At 33.7% G+C, this 23,034-nt stretch overlaps 5 long non-coding RNA genes and 1 pseudogene across 14 annotated transcripts; 2 read left to right on the plus strand and 4 right to left on the minus strand.

Moving 5' to 3' along the window:
• The first annotated feature begins 1,365 nt into the window (after nt 1–1,365).
• Nucleotides 1,366–2,083, plus strand: LOC116110194. The gene is made up of 3 exons (XR_004124859.1): nt 1,366–1,449; nt 1,562–1,657; nt 1,774–2,083. It is a non-coding gene; the product is annotated as an uncharacterized LOC116110194 (long non-coding RNA).
• Nucleotides 2,084–2,102: 19 nt separating this feature from the next.
• Nucleotides 2,103–2,712, plus strand: LOC116110146 (annotated as a pseudogene).
• A 738-nt stretch (nt 2,713–3,450) lies between these two features.
• On the minus strand, nt 3,451–7,493 carry LOC116110184. Of its 5 annotated transcripts, none has more exons than XR_004124855.1 (7): nt 7,261–7,493; nt 6,974–7,164; nt 6,645–6,810; nt 6,251–6,347; nt 6,099–6,158; nt 3,610–3,693; nt 3,451–3,485 (listed from the first exon to the last, which is right to left on the minus strand). It is a non-coding gene; the product is annotated as an uncharacterized LOC116110184 (long non-coding RNA). The 5 variants fall into 5 exon arrangements; XR_004124856.1 differs by having other exon boundaries at nt 3,451–3,482; nt 6,099–6,161; XR_004124852.1 differs by having other exon boundaries at nt 6,099–6,161.
• On the minus strand, nt 4,453–5,140 carry LOC116110185. The gene is made up of 3 exons (XR_004124857.1): nt 5,035–5,140; nt 4,756–4,946; nt 4,453–4,612 (listed from the first exon to the last, which is right to left on the minus strand). It is a non-coding gene; the product is annotated as an uncharacterized LOC116110185 (long non-coding RNA).
• Nucleotides 7,494–8,115: 622 nt separating the features above from the next.
• Nucleotides 8,116–12,041, minus strand: LOC116110189. Its single transcript, XR_004124858.1, has 4 exons — nt 10,852–12,041; nt 10,433–10,732; nt 9,042–9,518; nt 8,116–8,946 (listed from the first exon to the last, which is right to left on the minus strand). It is a non-coding gene; the product is annotated as an uncharacterized LOC116110189 (long non-coding RNA).
• Nucleotides 12,042–12,945: 904 nt separating this feature from the next.
• Nucleotides 12,946–16,985, minus strand: LOC116110113. Of its 6 annotated transcripts, XR_004124841.1 has the most exons (9): nt 16,738–16,985; nt 16,061–16,125; nt 15,904–15,973; nt 15,525–15,575; nt 15,284–15,339; nt 15,108–15,183; nt 13,734–13,930; nt 13,438–13,646; nt 12,946–13,348 (listed from the first exon to the last, which is right to left on the minus strand). It is a non-coding gene; the product is annotated as an uncharacterized LOC116110113 (long non-coding RNA). The 6 variants fall into 6 exon arrangements; XR_004124844.1 differs by having other exon boundaries at nt 15,933–16,125; XR_004124840.1 differs by having other exon boundaries at nt 15,904–16,125.
• Nucleotides 16,986–23,034: the final 6,049 nt, after the last annotated feature.

The raw sequence follows: 23,034 nt of genomic DNA on the forward strand, positions 1-23,034 counted from the left end.
ATTGAGTGAAGGATTTAAAAAATTTGTTGAATTGGTAAGTAATATGAGGGGGTAAAATAGATTTTTAATTTTAAAATTGGATGAAAGCTTGACATATCACTAACGTTGTGAGTGTTTTTTATATTTTTATAATGAAGTGTATGAATTAGATATTAACCGATCTTGACGAGGGTAACATACACCTGACAACAGCTCCGTTTGATAAATTTTTTAGAATAGCATTTTTAAAAAATATGATAGAATTCTGAGAAGATTTTAGTACATCTCTTAACAGTATTTTCTGAAAATATTTAAATTATTTTAATCCTCTGTTAATTTAACTAAACATTTCTACAATAAAAGTTTATAAATTGACAAAAACTCCTCCATCCACCCACATATTGTCGGTAGCCTACCACCACCACCGAAAGGTGGTTGGAATCTACCGAAATGGGGTACGATCAATTAGATCTGATCGATCATGTGCTGATTTGATTTTTTTTGATCAGATCAACAATGTTTGATCTACGATGATTTTTGGAGAACGACTGGTTTTGGCATGTAATGAAGTTGAGATGCGACTGAAACAATTTCAAAATGAGTTTTGGCAATTTTTTTTTTTTTTTTTTTTTTTGGGTTATGGGTTTTGGCAATTTTTTTTTTTTGGGTTTGGAAGGGGACTGATGTGGCAAGATTGGATGTGGTTGATGATGTGACATCATCTACATCAACCGCCACATCAGTAAGTGTAAAGGTGTTAGTGAGAGTGTTAATTGATGTAGTATTACTTTAAGAATAATGTTACGTGCACTAACCAAAATCATACTAACTCAAGTACAAACTGACGTGACAATTTTTCCCTAAACACTAAAGAAAAAAATTTTATAATTTCAATTATTAGTATTTGGATTAATATAATTTAATTAGTACACATAACATTACTCCTACTTTAAACCATTCCTACTGACAATCCTACAAACTGACGTGGCGGCCAATGCCACCATCTGCCACGTCAGTTTCCCACAATTTAAGATAAAATATTTAAACCCTAAATCCCAAATTGCCTCCCAAATATTTCAACCCCCAAACACAAAAAACAAACCCAAAATTAAGAACCCAGTCCCCTGAAATTGGAAAATCATTCGCACCGCCACCCAGGCGCACCCCCGCCGCTGCCGTCGTCGTCCGACATAAAAGACGACCAGCATCGCCGGCTATCTCTTGTCTTCGCATTCCATCATTAACTCCGGCCAAAAACGACACCATACATACGACAACATCACCAAGACGAAGATGTTGTCTCTTTCACATGCGCTCTCGCCTGTCCAATAAGGAGAACGACATTTTTTGTTGTTGTAGATATTAGGTCAATTATAACGAAACGGTGGTCGTGATGGCGGAGAAGAGAAGAGGATTAACTGCACCTCTAACGAGTCGTAATCTTCAGTGGATCTCTACCATTTTTTCAGCGTATTATTCTCTCTTGATTCACAGAATTTATAGCTTATATCAACTTTATTGATTAATATGGTTTGGTTTGTTCATGAAGTGCGTTTTGATGAGATATGAATTAATTGTGTAGTGTTTTGATGCTTACGAAAGGCGCAGCTATTTAGAAATTGTTTCTTGTTCCGGTATTTGCTCTACAAGCACCAGCAAGTATCATCTCTTGGATAAAGTAAGCCATTTTCGGGATATTTGTTGTTATTTTCCATTCTCGTGTGATAAATTGTATTAGATTATAGCATGTGTGATTCCATTTTCATTTTTTGTTTTAATGTTTTATTGATGTAGGAAATATTGTTGTTACTTGTGCCCATAAAATTTGTCATCTTTAATCTAGTCTGGGGAAAAAAATATGAAAAATAGTGCTGTAAATCTGGAAGAAGGACAGATGGATTTTAGTTGTACTGAAATCTTGACTGAAGATTTTTAACTTTTCGTGGACTGGACCGGTGATGTCACTGCTATATATATCTCACAATTGAGACTTGTACTCTCTTAAATTTTAGGATTGGATTTTGGTAATTTGATTCATAACAATGGCAAAATTTAAAGCTTGTGTTTGCAGTCCCCTTAACAGTTCCTATATTTGTCTTCATTTGTGTAGGTGAGCTTGAGTTAGTGAGTTACCATTCACAGCATTACTCTTGGTTCTTGTGACTCCTTATGTAGTCATAACCGAAGGCAAGTAGATGTATTGTGTGGGAATAAATGAAATTGTTGCCTTTTTTTCTTTTCTCATCTTGGTAATTTTCATTTTATCACAGGGGGACGCAACAAGGTGCGATTATCTCCTTGCTTATTGTAGGATATATCTTGCTTTCCAGCATTTTTCACGGGCAGGAAGCTTGCAAAAAGCCTTTGACCAAGGCTCAGTTATTGCCACCTTGGCCATTATTTGTATCACCATTGTCTCATGCTTTCTCTTGATCTGAAATCATAGAGTTGTTCTGTCAATCATCTGTATATTACTTTGTCCATTTAAAGGGTTACTGGAATAAGCGAACCATTACGATTTCCGACATATAATAATTTTGTCCAATTTATAAATTATAATTATTCAATACTCCTGTTCTTGGTTAGAATATGTAAAACTATAGTTAGAAGAAATATAACTTATGGATATATTTGAAGAGTTTTTATTTACTGTCTCGTTGAATTAATTGGAGTTGGGTTTGTGATTTGGGTTCATAGTGGTTGGCAATGGCGGCGAGGTTGTTGGATTGACAATATGAGTATACGAAGTGATGCCTGGATTTGTTGGGTTCACGATGGGAACAATTTTATCAAATTGGGTGGTAAACAGGTCTACATTTTCTAGTTTTCTGGTTTTCTGGATTGCTTCCATTTGAGGTTTCTATGCAACACTTGAAACTGAAGAAACCAAAAGCAGGATAAGATTTTCTTTTTTCTTATGTTCTTAACATTAAAGAAAGGAAAAGAAGTTGCTGTATTTGATGCCAAAGAATTATGAAAAATTGAAATCAAGATCTTTCTCCATTAGATATGTCATGCATGTAGGGTTGCATCCAATTGCAGCCAACATATAGAAATTAAAAATAGTAGCAAGTACATTTATCTATCTGTAGAGAGAAAGAACTACAGATAAATTGAAGTTAGTGGGCTAACCAAGCAAAACAAACCCAAGCAACAAAGAGGCACGAATTTACAATCCATAATAACCATCTAACTAGCCTCAAAGAGGACTATACAAAAAATGACCAGCAGCACAAAAACAATGCAGGTCTTTTGGTAAACAAAAACCAGCTGCAGATAACTTCCCAGCGCAGACAGCTCCAGGCCTATACAAAACCAAGAGCAAAAACAGGTCTTGCTTAACAGAAAAAGTCCTAGTCTAAATTGAAACAGCTACTAGAGGAACCCAATCACCAAAATCAAACTGCAGGGCAGCATAATAAGCAACACACACTTAACAGCTGCAAACACACCTGGGCAGCAATCCCATCACCCATCACCCACCAGCCAAAAACCAACATCACCTACTGTAGATTTACCACCACCCTCAAAATTATTCATTGATATCATATGAAATATTCACTAAATTCATTGATATCATATGAAATATTCACTAAACAGAATTTCAAAATTTCAGTATGACAACATTACCTGCACTGATCTGACGTTATACTTCAATCAAAAATTTGCATCTGCAGGAGATGGCCTGTAAGTAGCTGACACTGTACTGTAATCCTGGGAAGTGTAAAGACATGTTCAGTGAAGTCTTCTACACACCAACAAAACCAACTCCAATTATCAACTGACTAACATTAACATTCTAGCTAAGAGCCTCAATGTATGGGCTGAAAAGAAAAAACAGTGCCGGAAACCCTATGTAATGCATGACTCTCTCATCTGTCTTGCAACCAGGGCAAAAAAGCCATAAAATTAAGGATTCGTACCTGACTTAATACATGGCCTCCTTCTTCACCTAAAAGCCAAACTGGCCACGAGGTTAATTACTTCTGGACCAAAAAAAGATTCTATGATGTTATTATATTTCGGCTGCCCATAACTTAATGAAACCAACTAAGATATGATTGTGGTTGTTCACCTTAACAAGAGTGAAGAGATAATAGCCAGCCAAGCTTGTTCCAAGAGTGAAAGAATGATTGTCTTCCACAGATTTCCATTGCAAGCAATTGAGTGTTACAAAAATCAAAGAATGACTTCACTAAATTTCACTTCTGAAAAGAATCCAACTAAACAGGCAGCTGACATACAATTATACACTGCTTCCAATTTTAAATTCTGATTAATTCCTTAACCAGAAGGCTACAATTAAGAAATAGCAGACTTTGAAGAGGCTGAACATTTGGCTGCAAACGACAGCCTATATATATCCACGACTTTAAATTGCCTAGGTCCATAAAAATTCAATTAAAATTCATTTTAACCCAATGAATTATCGCCAGATAAATGAAAAATACACCAAGTGGAAAATACCTGAATTCGATTTTCGAATGCGCCACATCTGATTGAATAGAGACATGAGGAATCGTAATCAATTGGGTCTCATTTATACTGTATATTGCATGACCGCATATACATCCAATTTGTCTTCGCTTGGTAACCAAAATCAAATAATATGACTCCAAAAACTTAATGCAACCTTCACAAAATAAAAAGTAAAAAAAAAAACACTCAATTACATACTGAAATGCACAAAAATAATAATATAATACTAATAATAGAAATAATAAGGTCTTTATCCACCCAAAAAATAATACTAATAGTAATAATAATAAGTCTAACCTGCAATACCAAAAACCTTAGCCACAGAGTTGAGGCCGCCGGTAGCACGATTTCCTTCATCAATCTGTTGAAGCAAGTTTTTGATTTCCTGAGGGGAATAAACCACCGGATCCTGGCTGATGCTCTGATCGATCAATTTTCAACACTCGAAAAAACCTCTTGTTCCTGTCACTCCCAATTAAATACAACCTCTGCTCAAAAACACCCAAACTCAATTCAGTTGAATAGCCCTTAGTTTATCAATTATTTGAAAATTACAGTTAAAAAAAAAACCCTCACCGCTCTGGTCTCCTAAAGCTTGAACTTCTCAAGGGAGCAGGAATTGGGGTCTATCTCGGGGTGGATTTTTGCGGAAGAGGAAGCATATGAAGGCAAATGAGATTTCGCCATTGAAATAAGCTTCATACTGATCTTGTCGGGTACAGATTTTGTTTATAGATTCCAATTCCATGGTGAAGGGATTTCAACGATCGGCTTAATTACATTTTGAAGTCCGGTCACACTTATTACATTTTAAAGTTGAGTAATATTTACACCATTTTTATCACTATGCCACTTTTAAGCAAATTTTTAATATTATAATAAAACTAGATGGCATACTGGTATATTATTATTGGATTTTTTTGTATTTTAAATATATATTTTTTATATTAAAGTTTATTTTATATTGAATTGATAATTAAAGAGATAAATAAAACAAATATCATAGATGAAATAAATAGTATATATTTATTGTTGGTGTAAAGAAATATTGGGTGCGTTTAGTTTATTATTTTGAATAGAATTTTTGGAATAATATTGAATAGTTGAGTAGGGTTATGATTACGAGAATATGATTTGAAGAATATGTGTTTGGTAAAGTATTTTGACCTTGATATTTGTGTTGAATATTTGATTGATATATTTTTTTATAAATGATTTATTAATATAATATTTTGGTGAGACCCTAGAGATGCTGTCAGAAAATCATGGAGTTTATGCATGTGGGAAACTATGATAGCTGACCTAAGCAGAACCAATCAACACAACGATCGATCTAAATAATGGTCAAGGCCCTCCTTTTATCCCACACACACGTACACCCACGCANTCTGCAGGAGATGGCCTGTAAGTAGCTGACACTGTACTGTAATCCTGGGAAGTGTAAAGACATGTTCAGTGAAGTCTTCTACACACCAACAAAACCAACTCCAATTATCAACTGACTAACATTAACATTCTAGCTAAGAGCCTCAATGTATGGGCTGAAAAGAAAAAACAGTGCCGGAAACCCTATGTAATGCATGACTCTCTCATCTGTCTTGCAACCAGGGCAAAAAAGCCATAAATTTAAGGATTCGTACCTGACTTAATACATGGCCTCCTTCTTCACTTAAAAGCCAAACTGGCCACGAGGTTAATTACTTCTGGACCAAAAAAAGATTCTATGATGTTTTTATATTTCGGCGGCCCATAACTTAATGAAACCAACTAAGATATGATTGTGGATGTTCACCATGACAAGAGTGAAGAGATAATAGCCAGCCAAAAGCTTGTTCCAAGAGTGAAAGAATGATTGTCTTCCACAGATTTCCATTGCAAGCAATTGAGTGCTACAAAAATCAAAGAATGACTTCACCAAATTTCACTTCTGAAAAGAATCCAACTAAACAGGCAGCTGACATAAAATTATACACTGCTTCCAGTTTTAAATTCTGATTAATTCCTTAACCAGAAGGCTACAATTAAGAAATAGCAGACTTTGAAGAGGCTGAACATTTGGCTGCAAACGACAGCCTATATATATCCACGACTTTAAATTGCCTAGGTCCATAAAAATTCAATTAAAATTCATTTTAACCCAATGAATTATGGCCAGATAAATGAAAAATACACCAAGTGGAAAATACCTGAATTTGATTTTCGAATGCGCCACATCTGATTGAATAGAGACATGAGGAATCGTAATCAATTGGGTCTCATTTATACTGTATATTGCATGACCGCATATACATCCAATTTGTCTTCGCTTGGTAACCAAAATCAAATAATATGACTCCAAAAACTTAATGCAACCTTCACAAAATAAAAAGTGAAAAAAAAAAAAAAAAAAACTCAATTACATACTGAAATGCACAAAAATAATAATATAATACTAATAATAGAAATAATAATTAATAAGGTCTTTATCCACCCAAAAAATAATAATAATAGTAATAATAATAATAATAAGTCTAACCTGCAATACCAAAAACCTTAGCCACAGAGTTGAGGCCGCCGGTAGCACGATTTCCTTCATCAATCTGTTGAAGCAAGTTTTTGATTTCCTGAGGGGAATAAAACACCGGATCCTGGCTGATGCTCTGATCGATTAATTTTCAACACTCAAAAAAACCTCTTGTTCCTGTCACTCCCAATTAAATAGAACCTCTGCTCAAAAACACCCAAACTCAATTCAGTTGAATAGCCCTTAGTTTATCAATTATTTGAAAATTACAGTTAAAAAAAAAAAAAAAAAACCCTCACCGCTCTGGTCTCCTAAAGCTTGAACTTCTCAAGGGAGCAGGAATTGGGGTCTATCTCGGGGTGGATTTTTGCGGAAGACGAAGCATATGCAGGCAAATGAGATTTCGCCATTGAAATAAGCTTCATACTGACCTTGTCGGGTACAGATTTTGTTTATAGGATTCCAATTCCATGGTGAAGGGATTTCAACGACCGGGTTAATTACATTTTGAAGTCCGGTCACACTTATTACATTTTAAAGTTGAGTAATGATAATTTACACCAACATTTACACCATCTTTATCACATAACATATGTCACGTATAAATAAATTTTTAATATTATAATAAAACTAGGTGGCATGCTATTATATTATTATTAGTTTTTTTTGTATTTTAAATATATATTTTTTATATTAAAATTTATTTTATATTGAATTGATAATTAAAGAGATAAATAAAATAAATGAAATAAATAGTATATATTTATTGTTGGTGTAAAGAAATATTGGGTACGTTTAGTTTATTATTTTGAATAGAATTTTGGGAATAATATTGAATAGTTAAATAGGGTTATGATTACGAGAATATGATTTTAAGAATATGTGTTTGGTAGAGTATTTTGACCTTGATATTTGTGTTGAATATTTGATTGATATATTTTTTTATAAATGATTTATCAATATAATATTTTGGTGCATTTTGTTAAAATAATGTATTATTATATATATAACTTATCAATTTACATTTTAATAATATAAAACATTTTATTAGTAATTTTGTCACCAGTAAATATTAATTTCAAGTACTAATCCAATTGTTTAAAAACATCATATTAATACATATATGATAAAAGTACTAATTATCAACCCTTACAATCATTCTTACATGTATATTCCATTAACAACTACGACATGGTCTACTGTGCTGCCTACAGTGAATTCGTTATGTTACCCCATACAGTCGTCATGTTGTCTATAATACCTTGTTGTGGTTGGCTTGGTCCTTCTCCATTTCGGCCATATTCTGCCCCGTTTTGACGATCACAATATACTTGTTCATTACCCATACTATTATTGGTTTGTTCGAAGATAAAGTCGTCCATATTATACATTCTGATAAAATTATGAAGTACACAATATGCCATAACAATCTTCCCTTGTTTGTCCAACGGGTAATTGTTCATTCCATTCAGAATACTTAACCATCTTTTCAAAACACCGAAGGTTCTCGCGACAACATTGCGGAGTGAAACATGTTTGTAGTTAAACAACTCTTATGGCCCCCTTCGGTTACGGCGATGATCAGAAATATGGTAAGTCACTCGCCTATGAGAGGCGAGGAACCCATTTCTATTTGGATAACCCGCATCAACCAAATAGTATTTCCTTGTAATAATATCAGACATTTTATTTGAATTACAGGGCCTTAACAGTGGAGCAAATATGCTATAATACGTCAAGAAAATACTTATACCTGATGGAGGATGTAGGAATCCAGAATTAGGATCATCAAGAATTGAATTTAAAACTCTTGAATCATATGTAGATCCTTGCCATCCAGTTACGACATAAGTGAACATCATCCTAAAGTCGCATACAACCATTACATTCTGTGACAATGTTCCTTTGCGATTCTGGTACCTATCAGCAAATTCATGTGGAACCAAAGCGTATACATGTGTGTCATCAATGGCTCCAATACAGTCCTATCATCAAAATTGAATTTTCCTCATATTAACCGACTATCAAAATTAATAACACAATGAACAATCCACTAATAGAAAACATAATGAACCAGTACCTTAAAGAAAGAGTAATATTTTCTGGTGGCTAATATTTCTCATGGAACATCATTGAAGTCAGGTGGCCTGATAAATTCTGTCTTCAACTCATATATAGCCTCGCAAACTATGCCAACATGTCTAGAGATCGTCTCACCCAAATGTTGGAAATCCTCCATCATCGTTCTGATTGTCTCGTTTTTTCTAACAATTGTTAGAAATATCATAACTTGTTCTTCCAAACTTGTCTTCCTGGTTGGTCACAATTTGCCTTAATCGGACAAAATTTCACATAAGAATGTAAAACAGTCTTTGTCCATGCGGCACTTGTCATAGATCCTGTCAGGATGACCATTGAGTACTTCCAACATGTACTCATGACCAGTTAATACGGATGTATGTCATAGTTGACGCCCAGTTGCTTCTATCAGTATTTCTTCTTCGTCATCTGTAGCACGTCATCTTCTTCCTATACGGCTAGACGACGTCATTTAAACCTGCACATTTGCAATACATTGATCAACAATTAACCGTTGTTGTACTACTTAGCAAAATATAATAGTCAATATTTAATTCTAATGACAATCCAAAACGGGGTTGAAACATGTAATATCATATAATAAAACAGTACCACAATTATTAAGTTCATACAGTAGCGTTATAAATTCTAATTGTAATGACAAGTGCCCACTGACGCATACACAATTGTTGGCAAACACTTGGGAAATATAGTATCATCTACAAATTGCGAAAGTCGTTATAAATCCAGTTAGCCTTTTCCTCGGGCAGGAGTTTCACGAATATCTCCCGCCACCCTGGATTTTGATATAAGTACTTGACAACCGGCATGTAAAACTCTGTGGGTACTTGCATGGCCGTCATGATGTCGATAAATTGCTCATGGAAAACAGATCAAATGGACCACTAGTGTTCTCTTCATCCCTCTCATCTGCATTGCGATTGCTAGCCCTCGATCCCATAGTCTGCTTTTTTACAAGCTCGTCCGTCAATCTACCAATAACATCCGCAAGTGATTTTCCTGGGTTGCTTTTGTTCCTCTTATTTCTCGCTCTTCCATGGCCAGATGTGTTTGACCGTTTTTCCCCTGTCGTCCGATCTGGATCAGGCTCAAAGTCGTTATCATCCATGGGAACCGTGCCCTGATTGGAATGAGTGGATGTCTCCATCGGTTGAGATGTAGATGTGTACGCATATCTCCCAGTGGCAGTTTGCTTCTCAAATATGATTTCATAAAGCTCCTTGTGAGGAAGTCCCTTGTGGTAAAATTGTTGCGCCAGTGGGTTTTATTGGTAAGTTCAAAGAATAATATATTAATATTTGGCAGTCCGAAAAAAATGCATACAATTATAGTGTTCTTGATTAATATTAGTTAAAAAAGATGAAAATTTACCTTGACATATTCTTGCCAAACCTCTACGGGACACGTTGGACTTTACGACTCATGGTCCCACCCGAACCCTGCGTGTTGCAGCAATTTCTGCTATGCTTGATATACTCTTCGTAGGCAAAAGAACTTAGAGGTTAGTTGTGTGACGTTGAGTCTCCTGCCAGCCACTGGTGATATGTCATCCAACATTTCCTGGTAATCTGTTGTTTTTATTGAAGTATCGTGCAAAGTTTTGGCCCGCTCAAACAACAGCACCAGAAATTTATGGGTCATCTCAACGGACCAGGCCACAGAATCACTCATCTAAGTATAGTACGGTGAGAACGACAACCAACAGTAGGATACCAGACGAATCACCAATCACATTACAAAATATAATACTCACATGTTAACGAGTCAAGTAAACACAGATAAACTTATACCTTGTTCGATCCGACACTGCTTGAAGACGTCAATGCAGGAGAAGATACAGACAATGTCGACCAACAGGGTGTATGACGAACTCCAAGTCTGGAAAAACGTCGAAACTTTCTCCTCTGCTGCAAGTAGTAATCGATCATGCGACGTCGAGACAAATTATACTGACATCTATGCATATGAGCGTAATTTGTTGTTACGATTAAAGAACGATGTCAAATCTACAGAACAAATATATCAGTTAGTGAAATTCGAAAAAAAATATTTCTAATAATCCAATAATTTTTTACTCCCAAAATTTGTCCATTACATACAGCATGTTACATACAGAACATATGAAACTGCACAATATTTTGACACATGTGCTAAACATTGTAAGCAACATAGCACATGCTACAACCATTAAACCCCATAAACAAATCCACAGATCCAAGTAGCTCATGTGCAAATATCAGTTTGAGTCAACCAATTATAAAATGCATTATTGAAGTCCAAATTAAAAGGATTAATGAAAAAAAAAAAAAAAACAGTACTAAAACAAATTATTTCCAATAAAATAAAAAATGAGGAAAATTGCGTCTTGGTGTCTTGAAAACAAATAGGTAATGGAAGCTCACAAACTGGATTTGGGTACTTCGCGGGTCTCTTTCCCTTCCCTGAGACAAATAAACATCAAACACAATCACAAATTCATGCATGTAGACGAGATTTAAAAACCTGCCAAACAAAACAAAAAATCAAAAACATCTTTCCCTATGGACAGATTTGTGATGTCGGTGGGTTCACGGTGGTGGGTTTGTGACGATCGGTGACGTTGGGTTCACGGTGATGGGTTTGTGACAGATCTGTGGGTTCACGGTGGTGGGTTTATGATGATCGGTGACGATGGGTTCACGGTGGTGTGTTTGTGACATATCTATGGGTTCACGGTGGTGGGTTTGTGATAATCGGTAACGGTGGATTCATGGTGGTGGGTTTGTGACAGATCTGTGGGTTCACGATGGTGGGTTTGTGATGATCGGTGATGGTGGGTTGACGGTGGTGGGTTTGTGACAGATCTGTGGGTTCATGGTGGTGGGTTTGTGACAAATCTATGGGTTCACGATGGTGGGTTTGTGATGATCGGTGATGGTGGGTTGACGGTGGTGGGTTTGTGACAGATTTGTGGGTTCACGGTGGTGGGTTTGTGACAGATCTGTGGGTTCACGGTGGTGGGTTTGTGACAAATCGGTGGGTTCACGGTGGTGGGTTTGTGACAGATCTGTGGGTTCACGGTGGTGGGTTTGTGACAAATCGGTGGGTTCACGGTGGTGGGTTTGTGACAGATCTGTGGGTTCACGGTGGTGGGTTTTGTGATTATGGTGATGCAGTGGATGATTGTTTGATTCCGATCACGTTTGTGTTGTGATAATGGCGACAAATGGTGATGCGTGATTGCGGTGGGGTGGTAATGTGATGATGGTGGAAGATGGTGATGGGTGGTGGCCGTGCGGTTCTGTTGTGATGATGGTGGAAGATTGATTGGGTGGTGCTATGGGGTGGTTTTCTGATTCAGGTGACTGGTCAGAATTCCAATGTGCTTTGTTTTGTATTTGCAGGTGGAAGATTATGTTGGAGAAGAAAGATGGTTTGTGACGGTGGTGAAGCTACGAAGGTGGTAATGCAAAGTGAGAAAGTGACAGTGGTGAAGCACTGAAGCTGGTAATGCAAACTGATAAAGTGAAATGGTGAAGCATTGAAGCTGGTAATGGAAACTGAGAAAGTGAAATGGTGAAGCACTTAAGCAGTGAAGAAGCAGTGAAGAAAACGAGACTGTGAAATAAAAGCAGGAATGCAAACTGTAACGATCAAAAAACTATCAGGATAGTTATCAGGATTTTATTTTCAGGACAACATTGTGTAAATATTGAACCAAACGCTATTTGTAAAACCCAATTGAGAATATGGGTAAAAATATTGTACCAAAAGCACCCATTATCTTTAAAAGAAGTAATATTAATTTTATCCTATTTTATAAATAAAAGTTATGTTTTCAGTATTTATGAATTATAATATAATATTTCGTTCTTGAAATTCGGTTTAATATATATATATATATATTTTTTTTTTTTTTTTTTTTTGTTGAAAAGTTGAGGAAACTCAAACTTAGGAGGCACTTCTACTTTCTCCATGGCAACAATTTCCTCCAACCCATAAGAATTTATCTCAATCTCTTTTAAGTTTTCAGAGACCTGCAGCTATAGAGACTGGAAAGAGGTTTTTCATACTCCAACATTCTATAACCCTTACAATTTCTAGATTTTGAAAGGTGTGAAATGTTTTTGGATTCTTTGGTAATCTTCTGAGTGTGTCAGGAGGAACAAAACTGGGTAATTTTCCACAAAATTCAACTCTCAAAACCTTGAGTTTGCAAAAAGAATTTGCTTCGAGTTTATTGTGCCATATTAATTGGATGTTATCCAACTGTGAGAGTACCGTCTTCTCCAAGCTTGGACAATGAACCTGTATAACATGAAGCAGAAGATGAATAAGATGTCCATGTATTCTTTTCCATGAGCTTCTGAAGGAAAAAAAAAAAAAATAAAATAAACCTTTTCATCAAAGAAAGGATGTATAACAGTGGTGTCATTCTCTAAGTTGATTTCTTCACATTCTTTCTTGGAGAAGAAAGTCTTCAAACTCTAACAACCCTCAATGTGAATTGCATTCAACGTTGGGAGTTCAACCACAGCAGATGGAAATATAAATTTCAAAGAATGACATACCTTCACAGCAACCTTAAAATTTTTGGGAATACAACCTGCAGACATAATTCTTGTTCTGTAAACAAACTTAGAAATGTATTAAAATACTTGAAAAAAAAAAAAAAAAAACAGAAAAAACATACCCTTTGATCAACATGTTTAGTAGATTCTTCAATTTCTTCATCACCAAAAATCTCTTTTAGGTTCTTGCAATCAGTCACTTCGACTTTTTGGAGATGTGAAAGGTTTCTTGCCATGGAGATTAAGATATGCTCTAACTCATCACATTGTCTAATTTTTATGGTCCTTAATTTGGTAAATGACTCTGCGTAGAGTTGGCCTTCACATATCCCAGAATGTCTAATTATTATGTTGTTGAACATTTATATACATAAAGCAACAATAGCAATAAGCACTATCTTCTGCCATCCACACAAAGCTCAACAGCATTAGAAGATTGGTCCTTTTTTCTAAGGATAATTGAAATATGTTCACTAATTTCAGAACAATTATTGAAACAGCAGCAGGAATAAATAAATAAAAGACCTAAACTTCAAGCACAGAAAAAATAGAAATTAAATTTCAAAGACACGGTCATGATGTGCAAGAAAATAACTTTGATACTAATAGTAGTTACTTTAAGTAAATCCAATTAAAAGAAAACCAATAAAAAAAAAATAGAAGATCCACATCTAAAGCACTCAAACTTTCTACTAATGTTTTTGATCATGTCTGGAAAAAGGGAAAAAATCTGTAAATAGCCCTTATATAAAGTATGGGTACCAACTGATAATCAGGACCTCCCATCTAAAATTAGGCTAAAATATACCCTCTCCAAATCACAACCTCTCATCCCTCTCTTAAACCCCATTAAAACAAAACACCGAAACTAAAACAAACCCTTTTCTCCCCTTAACCTCAACTACCTTAACCAACCCAACACCCGCCATTTCAAGTTTTCAGTTTTAACCCATCTCTTCCTCTTTCTCTTTCCCAACCGCAACCAAGAAAAAACAAAACAAAAAGTATTGAGTATCAACTGATAATCAGGACCTCCCATCTAAAATTAGGCTAAAATATACCCTCTCCAAATCACAATCTCTCATCCCTCTCTTAAACCCCATTAAAACAAAACACCAAAACTAAAACAAAACCTTTTCTCCCCTTAACCTCAGCTACCTTAACCAACCCAACACCCACCATTTTAAGTCTTCAGTTTTAACCCATCTCTTCCTCTTTCTCTTTCACACCCCCAACCAATACAAAACAGAAACAAACCCAGATTTCATACACCCTCCAAAAGGCACCGCTTTATACATATCTCCTTATTCGAGATTTCATTTTTTCATCTCCATTCCATTTATAGTTATTACATTGAATAAAAATCCACTCAACCTCTCAAACTCGTGCAATAAATAATAAATATATATGACTTAAGGGAAGTTAAAGCAAAAATTGACTATTTAGAAATGTTTATAAAGCAACGGAAACTAACATGCAAAAAAGAAGCTTAAAACCTTCTAAACAGCTATTCAGTTGATGATTCCTTCGCCGCTGTACACACCCTGATCCCAAAGCAACTCTGATATCTATCTGCAGAAATTGACATCAAATGAGATCCATTAATCACCAGTCACAGCAATTAATTATACAAAATAACCCAATAAAGAAATTGAATAGAGTGAGAGAATACCTAAGAGCTGAACAAATCTGTTATATTTAATAAATTCCATGCTTCAGTTCCCTTTGCTGCACAAATTACATCCAACTACAGTTAACCACAAAATCATGTCATAATCACAATACCAGTTAAACCAAAAAAATGAAAATGGTTTGACAATTGGGTGGTCCACAGGAATATGGGCAACCCATTTTCTAAGGTTTTATGTTTATGCTGAAAAGGACTCTTGATTATAAATATAAAAATGGCTTACTTGCCCATTGCATATGGTGACATTCACCCCTTTTGCAAGTAGCTCATCCACCTGTAAGATAAAAGATGATTAATGTAAAATTTAGAATCATCTTATGAAAATAAAACGAAAACCCATATCACAAATGCACCCAAAATGATAAGGATCTGTTTGGCAACCATACATTTTAAATATGAGAAGATAGTATGGAATCATTGACTTCAATATTAAACCAAATGAAAGGAGTTACAGTTGATCTTTCAAACACATTTGAGTGGTGACAAAGGAATCATACATTTCCAGAAATGTTTGATTCCTTCAAGTATAAATTAAGTTATTTATGCCAATTAAATCATGAAAAAAATGCCAATACTAAGTTTTTTTGAAATTTCTAATGTACCTAATTAATCCTGGGTCTCATAAAATCACCTTGAAGCTGTGTGAATACATAATCCGACCGCCCTCCCCATCTGTCAAAAGTATAAAAAATCTACCGCAGCATTCGCAAAATAACATTAAACATATGAAATAATTAGAAAATTCACTTTACAAAATACCCATGCCAATCTCTAGCGTTCCCTCCTCCATATCATTACTGTTTTTTTCCATTCCCATTGCCAAGCTGTCAAAGAATTAAAAATAATAATAAAAAAAAAAAAAACCAACAAAATCATCATAACCACTAACAAAAAATGCAGCATTTACAATTAAAACATAAATACAATTTAGGCTAACATATTCATTAAACACTTTACAGGTTCCAACCATTGCTTCATTAAACAACTTAATTTAATTAAACTATAGAATTAACCCAAACATGACTCTAATCAGAGGATTCAAACTCAAAAAGCAAAAAACATTTCCTCTCCGATATAGTTGAGAAAACATTTCAATTGAATCTTGTTACAATTGTCTCAACTAAAATAAACTACAAACACTGAGGATAATTCATTAAAAGCAATCCTAAAAATTAAACATCCAATTCTTTTTCCATTCTCCAGCAGTTTCTCAGCAACCAAGCACCGCTCAAACTCACGAATTCAAAATTAAGAAAATAGAAACAAAAAATAAACGGAATTAAGAGTAAACTAAGAGTCGATCAGTTGAAGGATATAACGAACTTACGTATAGATTCAACAACAGTTGGTGATTATTTAAATCAAATGAAATGAAATTATACACAAAATTAATCAAACTAAATAAGAATTTGAGGAATGGATCTAAAAGGGCGCACCTTTTTGTATGCCGACTCCTTGTCTCTATCTTTCTTCGCAGCAGAGATTTCGGCGACGACGACGGTAGGATGAAGATGACGTGTCAGAGGACGATTGCAGATTGTATGAGATTAAAATGACCCATATTTCTGATTTTGATTAGATTTCGGTAGCAACGACGACGAACCTGAGGAGTACGAAGACCCAGAGGACGATAAAAGATGGTGAAGCTAATAAAAAAAGCCAAGAGAAAACTTACGGCCCTCTGATTCAGTATGCTGGTTGTCACGCCCACATACGTAATTTAATTTACCTTTAGTTAATTTTTGCTAAAATTATTTTGAAAAAATGCCTTAAACTTGTATTAAGAGTAAAATGGTATTTTCACTCAAAATTAGATGAAATTATAGGAAATAAAAAGAGATAAAATTTCATAGAAAATACAATAAAAATGAGGGTATTATGGTACTTGACTAAGGGACATAGATGAAATTTTAAAGAAAGTGTAAAGACAAAATGAGAAACTAATATATAATTTTTATGTTATATCAAATTGAAGAGTGAGACCCTAGCCACTCTTACCCATTTGCACGCCACTTTCACCTCCATATTCTCTCAAATTCTTCAATTCTTCTTCAAAGGAAATTCATAGGTTTTGAGTGTTTTTGAGTGGATTTTCAATCTTAAGCTTCTATAGGTAAGATCCTTGCACTAAGAAGTGAATTTTAGTTTTTAAAGTGTTGATTTTGATGGTTTATGCTCATAGGATTTAAGAGGAAGAGAGTTTGATCAAAGGAGATTCTTAAAGGGTTGAATTTGCTCATATCAAAGGTAAGTAAATCCTACCCTAAGTATGATTTAAGTTATGTTGTGTAGAGAACTTTCTTTATGCATATATATGTGTTATATGTAAAATTGTTGATGGATTTGGTGTTGAATAATGATTAGAACCTATCCATGAGAAGTTGTGTTGGTGTAGTTGTTATTTGATGAATGTTTGGATGAGATTTGGAAGAATTGAAGTGAAAATTTTGAAGTGTGTATTTTGGGCAGATTTGGTGTTAATTATGGAGGAGTTTATTCCAAATTTTTGGTGGCCTAAAATAGAGATAGAAGTGTAGCCAAATTAGTGTTGATTTGTGCACATGAATTGTTTGATGAAATGCCAAGGAGAAGTGCATGTATGAGTATGATTATGTGTTACCTTGGGATGTGTTTGTAGATGGTAGAGAATGACATGTTTGCATTCCATAATGCATAATTGCATTTAAATATGTGAATTTATAAAGAATTATAAGCATGAAACCATCTATATGCATACATATTCATAAGAGCATGAAAATGCCCTAAAATATGTTAAAGAGAAAATAGAAAGAAATGAGAATATTAAATATATTCAAATCTGAATTTTTCTTAAAGAAGTGTAAAAAAAGATAAAAAGAAGAGAAGGTTGTTGCGATGGGGAGTCATGAGTGACATAGTCCCACATGCACGCCGCCTTTAGTGAGCGGCCTCAGAATTCAGAAAGAAGAAATGTATAATCCGTTAGAAGTGTGTGTAGATCAGAACTGTACCCAGAATTAGAGAATTGACTCACACGGCTAAGGGTCCAAATCCATGCCTCAACCGAGTCCGATCGGCAAGAATAGAAAAGAAATAAAAAAAATAAAGAAAAAGAAACCGAAAACAGAATAAGAAAAATAGAAAAGAAAATGCATAATTTATGTATTTGCATCATGAATATGCATAATACCATGCTCATTATCATGGGTAGTGAAAAAATTAGAAAACAGAGAGCAAAACAGAGAAAGAATAGAGAAAGAACAAAGAGAAGAACAGAGAAAGAATAGAGAATACTCAGGAAATGAGTTGTAAGGAAAGAAAATTCAGGATTTAAGCAATGGAGAGAGAAGGGTAGCATAGTGGGTTTACTTACTGAGCCGTTAGTGCTCATTCCGTTGTTTTTAATGTTTTGCAGGTAATAGGTGAGTTGCGGTCGCTTGGAACGTTACGCAGTGGAAGGGTTGGGCTATACCGTCAAATTGCTATTTTTGAGAACATTTTGTAAATATTTGCATATAAAGAAAAATTAAATATGGGCCCATATATATGTGTGTGTGTGTGTGTGTGTGTGTGTGTGTATTTTCTTATTTATATTTTTAATGAGTTTTAGTGATTATTTTACGAGTATACTAGCTAGAAAGAAAGCATTACACTGATTCTTTTTGAAACAGGGCAAAGGCTCCTCCAATGGTTGCGAACAAAGAAGAAATGAATTAGAGAAATGGGTCGTATAATGAAAACGATGAAGAGAGAAAAAGATAAGGAGGATGGAAATATTAATGAAGAAGATGAAGAGAGAAGAAGATTGAATGCATGTGAATAACCCTATTATAGCAATATCTTAATATTCATGGAAATCAATAACACATACGTGAATCATTAGTAATTTATCAAATTAAAAGAGGAATGTGAAAGATCTCAAATTGAAAGAGAAATGTGAAAGATATGTATTGAATACATTAATTGAATGCATGTGAATAATCCCTATTATAGCAAGCCCAATAAACAGCGAACACGTGGACCAATTAACGACATCCTACATGGTGATCATATATCAATCGTACATGGTGTCAGAAGAAGCGGTCTGCTTCAGCATTACATAGATATATAGATAGATAGATTATTATTAATAAAACGGTCATGAAGTAAGAGAATAATGTAAAAAACTGGTATAAAAGTAGCATTACTCTTTAAAGTTAGACCAAATTATATTTCCCACCTTAGGTTTGGAAAATCTATTTCCCACCCCTAATTTCGGAACCATCATGTTCCACCCAATTTTTAAATTTCAAATATTATGCTTAACCGTCAAAGGGTATTTACATCTTTTTATGCAATATATATAAACTTGAATAAAAAAAAAACTTAAATCAACCATAATCTCTCTCATTATTTTTTAAATTAGAAAAATAATCCAAAAACAGATATTTATACAAAAAAAGAACAAAATTGAAAGTTTATATATTCTTTTTTGGTATTTGTGAGTATCGGCCGGACTAGTTTGCGCATACCTCTTAAGTAATACACTCAAAAGTCTTAAGCGAACCATCAAGCTATTTAAAAGTAGTTATGAAAGTTTAATGTTGATAATGTGAAAGTTTGATTTTGTATCACCCGGAAAACATTTTTATCTTAAATAGGACATAAATTTAGAAGAGATAATGAGAAGACATTTCAAAATCTATTACTTTAACCAAAATTTTTTAAATGATTTTAATATATATGTAGATGATTTAATCTTTTCAAAATTAAAAGTCTACTTTACCCCTATCCATACTTACCAACTTAAACAATATTTTTTTTTATATTCCTTCTTTTTATCAATCAGAAAAAAAAGAAAAAAAAAATTAACTAAAATACTAGTATTTTGATTTTGTCTCAAACTAAAATTACTTAAAGGTTTTATAAAAGATCTAGCCTTTGTTTGTCTCATAATACAAATTTCAAAATGTTTGATTACAATAAAATTTGTTTTAAATAAATTTTTTTTTTTTTTTTTTTGATAATCAAGGCGTCCAGGCTAATTTGTATGCATCTTAACTAATTCCCGAGGTCTTTAAATAAATGTATTTACAATGTTAATTATTTTATAATTATTAAATTCAAATGTTAATAATTAAATATTTAAAAAAAGATCATCCACTAATTTAGAAGATATAATGAAGTTCACCTTAGATTTTTTATTTATATTTAAAATGAACTTTAATTATATGGTAATAAGTAAAGAAAAATCTACGCAAATGACAATAGTGCAATATAAGCATTATAAATCCTTCTTTAACATGAAATTTTGAAAGAAAGAAACTAAGGAATATAATATTTGTGTCATTGATTAAACAATATTTGTAGATTCAAGTGTTTATTTAATCGTCTCTAGAGAAGATATATAAGTTAGAAAAGTTGGAAAAAAAAAAAAAAAAAAAAAAAAAAAAAACTAAGGAGCACCATTACTTTATTAGCGAAATTTATAATTGACCTTTATCAATGATTAAAAAAAATAAAAAAATAAAAAAAATACTAGGTTAGGAGAGGATAATTCTCAAAGAAGATATTAGACTTCGCAAATTAAGGGGTGAAGATCAAGTCAATTTCCTGTTTCATTGATTTTGTATTAAACTCAAACTTGTAATAGGTATAATATATAAACCCAAACCCTAGCTTTTTTAGGGAGAGGACACAAGAATCACTCAGCCTAACACATACATAGAGAGAAATTTATTCACAGAGGGTTGAGGGGAGAGATAACTTGAGGGATTCCTTGAGATAATTCTTTGTAACTTAGTTCCTCGTCCTCATAAACACTCAATACCATAACAGTGGATGTAGAATTTGCATCATAAGCATCTGAACCACTTTTTTAAAAAAAAAAAAAATTGTTCTATGTGATTGTGTTCGTTCTTTTATTAGTCCAACATCAAATCCGTGAATCTCAAATAGATTCCTGCGTACATTCATAAAAAATCATGTGTACTTCTAGTTGATGCAATTTTTTGCATCAACGAAGCCTAATCATGATGTATGAATATTGGAGCAATAGTAGAATCATTAGATATCATCTTATTTTTTTTAATTTTTTTAGTACTATTTGGTAGAAAAATATATATTAAATATGCTATAATTTTTAGTGGTGGAACTTGTAGTGTTTAGACTAGTACAAATGTTTATAAATTAGTAGGGCTGCAAAAATCCGGGTAACCAAACCGGATACATGCATTTTGTAACCGAACTGATTTTTCGGTTCAAGCCATATGGCAAACCGAAACCGGTCTGGTTTTTTGCATTAACCGGTTTGCAAACCGAACCGAATTTTCAGTTTGCAATCCGGTTAACCGGTTTGCAAACCGGTTTTATTAATAAATTTTTTTGCTCTCTACATTGTAAGTTCACTAAAATTTAGAAGATATTTCTTACTCTAGAAAATTTATATTTTTTGACACCAAAAAAACTTGAACTATATTTCTTAAAAACTCAGGATTTTCAGGAGATAATATGAAGATTTAATTTGCTGTTCTTCTTTGTAAGTTGAATCACAACCAAGAAATATAGTAGAAATTTAATGAGTAAAGAAGTTGAAATTAAAAATGAAACAGTAAATTAAATAGTATAAAATTAGGAATGCAAATTACATGGTGATATATCAAATTGAAGTGTCAGCCAGAAAACAAACCGAATTAAAAGAAAATTCAACACAAGCCCAATATACACCACTAGTACTCGTTGACGATATAACTTTCGTATTCCCAGTTTTCAGGGCAAGGGAGGTTCTTCAGTCTTTCCGGAATTCTGAAATTCCTTGCTTTAAATGAGCTGAGGAAACTTCTAAGCTTAGGCATACCTCCTTCCTCTATTTGCAACTCTTGTAAACTTCTTCTAAAAAGAAGTAGAATTTAAGCTGAGGAAAACCATCTTTGCAGCAGGCAAGTTTCGCTCCGTAATAAGAACGACGTTCTAAAATAAGTGTGTTGAAGTAATTTATCATTAAATGCAAAGTACTGTGGCTTTAGGTGTTCATTATTGTACCTTTCTCTCGTTGGATAAGTTTGAGTCTTTGAGATGAGAGGGCAGCGGCGGCTAATGAGAGGGCAGCGGCGGCTAATGAAGAAGAAGATGAGTATGAGTGTAATGTGTAAACTGTGAAGTTAGGGATTCAAAGTTTCAAACTGATAAAGAATAAAAATAATAAAAGATTTTTAAAAATTAAAATAATATTATTATATTAGGATTATAGGAAAACCGGTTTCGGTTAACCGGTTATGGAAATAATATAAACCGGAAAACCGGTTTAACAATTTTTTGAAACCGAAACCGAAACTGGTTAACCGGTTAACCAGTTTTTCGAACTGATTTCTCAGTCCGGTTCGGTTTCCCCTTTTTTTTTTTGCGGCCCTATAAATTAGGAATCCATAACAGTGCAAATGATATGTTTGTTTCTAATGTAGACAAAGTGAAAATTAAAAATCAATTGAATATTTTAATAATAGTATAGTATAGATGGAGAAAAACTACAATTAAAATTTAAGAATTAGAAATTTCATTTAGTGTGAATATTTTAAACTTTACACAACCAATACGTCTATATTCATTGATTTATTATTAATAAATACGATTATGAACATTGAAATTAGATAAGAGATTAATAGATAAACAAACAAAGATAATAATAATTAAGAACAATTATATTATATTCAATTTAATTTTGAAACTTAAAACCTTTATTTAATATATGAAATAATTATAAATTTATGTGACGAAAA

This window comes from Pistacia vera, unplaced genomic scaffold, assembly GCF_008641045.1.
Source record: "Pistacia vera cultivar Batoury unplaced genomic scaffold, PisVer_v2 Contig598, whole genome shotgun sequence".
Classification (NCBI taxonomy): Eukaryota; Viridiplantae; Streptophyta; class Magnoliopsida; order Sapindales; family Anacardiaceae; genus Pistacia; species Pistacia vera.